Source organism: Hetaerina americana, unplaced genomic scaffold, assembly GCF_022747635.1.
Source record: "Hetaerina americana unplaced genomic scaffold, ioHetAmer1.1.p SCAF_2, whole genome shotgun sequence".
NCBI classification, from domain to species: domain Eukaryota; kingdom Metazoa; phylum Arthropoda; class Insecta; order Odonata; family Calopterygidae; genus Hetaerina; species Hetaerina americana.
In genome coordinates this window covers 80,431,520-80,435,200 of record NW_027286763.1, presented here as the reverse complement: position 1 = coordinate 80,435,200, position 3,681 = coordinate 80,431,520, and the positions used below count along the sequence as shown (strand labels likewise).

General features: G+C 41.2%; 1 non-coding gene across 1 annotated transcript; it reads right to left on the bottom strand.

The window, feature by feature from the left end:
• Positions 1–1,043: 1,043 nt before the first annotated feature.
• Positions 1,044–1,116, bottom strand: TRNAF-GAA (transfer RNA phenylalanine (anticodon GAA)). The gene has a single exon. It is a non-coding gene; the product is annotated as a tRNA-Phe (tRNA).
• Positions 1,117–3,681: the final 2,565 nt, after the last annotated feature.

Genomic DNA, 3,681 nt, shown 5'->3' with positions numbered 1-3,681 from the left:
GAGATAGAGAGATATGGATCATGAATGTTCGCAGTTGTCAACCCGAGGGTTATTTATATAATTAAGTTTTGAGCACATCTAATACTAAGCCTACCTGAAGTACACGCATTCAGCGTAGAGGGGGAAGAGGAACAGGGGGGGGGAGAAGGAGGGGAGGCAGTTGCTCCTATAACTGTGCCGATGGCGGTTCCTCGGGAAGTTTTAATATCCAGAAGACTGGATAGGCTGGATTAATAGGAAATTGATTTTGCACAAATGCAAATTGAATGAAATGAAATGTTGATCACCTGGGATATGAACCCAGGAATCCCAAACCAGCAATCGGAACTTTGGATTCCGAAATGAATTCCTTATCACCTGGCATTTTGACCCTGTGCTTGGGAACTTATTGATCTAGTCGCTTGCAAACATTAAGTCAAGGCACATTCATCAGATTTCGCAGTATTTATTCATAAGTCTCACTTCGGATTCCTGCGAAGTTCTCTTCCCGTTCAACCGCGCGTAAAGGAAACCGCACGGGTTGGATTTTTCGTGGGTTTTTCCTAATGTATCACACAGAATTTGAACCTGGAGCTTTTCGTACAGTCGCCGAACGGCATAACAAATGGGTTACCACCCCCTTATCGTCCGATTAGCATATCTTATTATATTTTCTATCTTATCCTTCTAGTACATTTCAAAAATAGCAAGAGGCATAACAAACTGAATTTTTCATTCCAATGGATTTAGATGTTTTTTATTGCAAAAAACTACTACTGTATCGATAACAGCCTTGAGACCTTTGACATAGGGTTTTTAGTGTCAAATAACAGCATATTATGACTAAAACCCAATCCCAATATGTAGGAAAACCTACATAGACGTGAATTGAACCCGCGGAATAATGGGCGTGACGTGAAGAATATGCAAAAAAATCTTTTCTTCGGAGCCTGAATTATACTATTCATATCTGGCACAGCCTTATAATGGCCTTCAAGTGAGCCCACGAGATGCAAATAGACAGGCGAGCGCGTTAATTCGCTGTCACAAAGGCTGGAAAAAAATGCCGGAACCCGGGATTGAACCAGGGACCTTTAGATCTTCAGTCTAACGCTCTCCCAACTGATCTATTCCGGCAGATATTGATGGATGGGTTGATAACCATAAACGAATCCTCCAAGAAAAGGTTAAACCATATATGTTATCTTCGACCGTCTCCTTTTGTCAGATATCCTTTCATTCTAGCCTTTTCCCTTTCCTCAGGCATATCGGGAACATTCTTTACGATCCTTTAGTGCTTTTCACTCCTCCCCACTTGATAACTCCTCCTACCTTCATCTTCCACCAATTCATTCTCCTTCAACAATCGACGTCATCGCCGACAGAAAGAAATGTTGTATGTTACCTTAGTTTTGGAGACGAGAGTCTTCCAAGAAGAACTTAGTTCAGGAACGCGTATCGTGCGACGAATTATAACCATCCCTTTTCTTTTGGCGAGGAGTGAGACAGAGGAGCGGGCGTGGGGTATAGAGAAATAACTCACCATATGCCGAGTCACAAAGAGTAAGAAACCACTTCGTCGTGCCTGACGTCTTCTGTAGGCAGTGGCACTCATGTGTGGAAGGCAACGCCCGCCCCTCCATGGTGGTTGGTAAGAATAAACGGAAAAAATTATCGATATCACATTTAGTAAAAACGCGTTTCATGCAAGGAAATACAAACCAATTACAATAATCGAGAGATGTAGATTGAAGCAAACTGAAACGAAATATAAAAGCACACGGAATCGTACTACTGGTACCATTGCAACTGCCGATTCTCGAGATCTGTTCATTAGAGCTAAATAAAGCGAGATGAGGATGAAACGGATTCAGTTGATCAAAGCGGCGATATTTAAATGCATAACTTCTTTTACTAATTTACCGTGGTCCAGTTATGTGCTTTAATTACACAGCCATGGTGCCACCATAATTAACAGTAATTACACATTGGGTTTCTTATTACGAAAAATCATTTTTTTCGGTACATGAAAAATCTTATTCTTCATTATCTGGCACACCCTAACAATAGCCTTCAAGTGAGCCCACGTTAGGGCAATAGGACGTTTCGGATAATAGGGCTTTCGGACATCGAACATGCTCTAGGACCGAGTCTTCAGCCACGACCAAGGCGTGTCCACCCTTCTGCATATCTCGTGGTAAAACAATCGCACCTTATGAACAGCTTGTGAGGGTGACGAATTATTTGACGTAGTTTTAAAAACTATTACTTATGAAAGGCGCAAATTTTACTAAAAGTTAGGAAAAAGCAGGGAACCCTGAAACTGATAATTATGTGGAGAGGCAGATTTCCTGATAGGTTACAAACCAAACCACAAACACTAAAGTGTATCGGTAAACATTTAAATGAACTTTAACGGATCGCACGTCAAATACATTAATACTACATTTTACATTTGTCATTTATCTCACGAAGGAACATAGAGTTAGGAAATAATTTGATGGAACAACTTGTGAGCGGAGAGAAATTCCATAGTTTGGAGCGATGATTTTCGATAGGCGTTGGTCTTACGTGGTGGGTAGCGATTTTAGTCAGGATTTTTTCCAGTTGCGACACAATGTTGGAGTCTCTCTGAGGGAAAGAATATCAAATGACAAAACGGAAGAGTTCCGCTTTGAATGCGTTGGCAAAGAAAGGAAACATGTGTGCCTTCAAAGATTCCAAAAAGCGTTGTTGCAACCAGCCCCAGGCTTCGACCTGGCCGCGGCAATGTTATCAAGGTCAGAAGTTATGGGCCAAGGGAGAAGGAAAGAGAGACGAATTGAAGGAAATTGGCCAAGGGGCGGGAGGAGGGCAGGAAGAGAAGATTTGGGCTTCACGAAAAATCACGAGCAAATCATACCGTGACGAAGTATTACCCGGAAAATGCAATTCATGTAAAAAAATTGGGGTTGCAACGAGAGGGAGGGGTGGAATTAAAGGGTAGGTGAACGGAAAAGGGGAGTGACCAAGTGCAGTGAAAGAATACAATTAAATAAAAGTAAGGCATGGGGTGTATATCAAAAAGGCGTTCAGTGCACAGCGTAAATATTTCAAGCCTACGGATCGAAGGATTAAATTCAAGGCCCACAGAACTCTTTCCAATTGCATCTAATACAGAAAGTTACGGAAAAGAAAAGGAGCTCCAAATTTGTATTGATTAATCCGAGTCACACCTTCAATCAATCGGAACCTCTCTTTTTCGCTATGCAACTCTCCGAGTATCATTTACTACCAAATAATTCCCAAGGTGAAACTATCAGGCGACTGCATCATGAACGTCTAGGAAATAACCAATTAAGGGAGAACAAGACTGTATACGTTTAATGCCATTTTGATAACTCAAATGAGTTATACTCACAGTGATAATGAGTTTCAAATCTGTGTTAAAAACGCTGGATGACGATTTTACTTCAAATACATCTACATCTATTTACCCAGTACCCCGCAAGCCACCGTAATGGCGTGTGGCGGGAGGTGTTAGGTCACTACCCGTAATTAAGAATAAAAACGCATGTAAAACTCACAAATTCATGCCAATCTTCACACACAAAATCGTAAATATTCATGCAAAAGCTTTTAAAACTCACACTCATGCAGATACATGTGTCGAATATACCTTATGTCAACGCAACGTTTAATCTTGTCCTGACTTGTAAAATA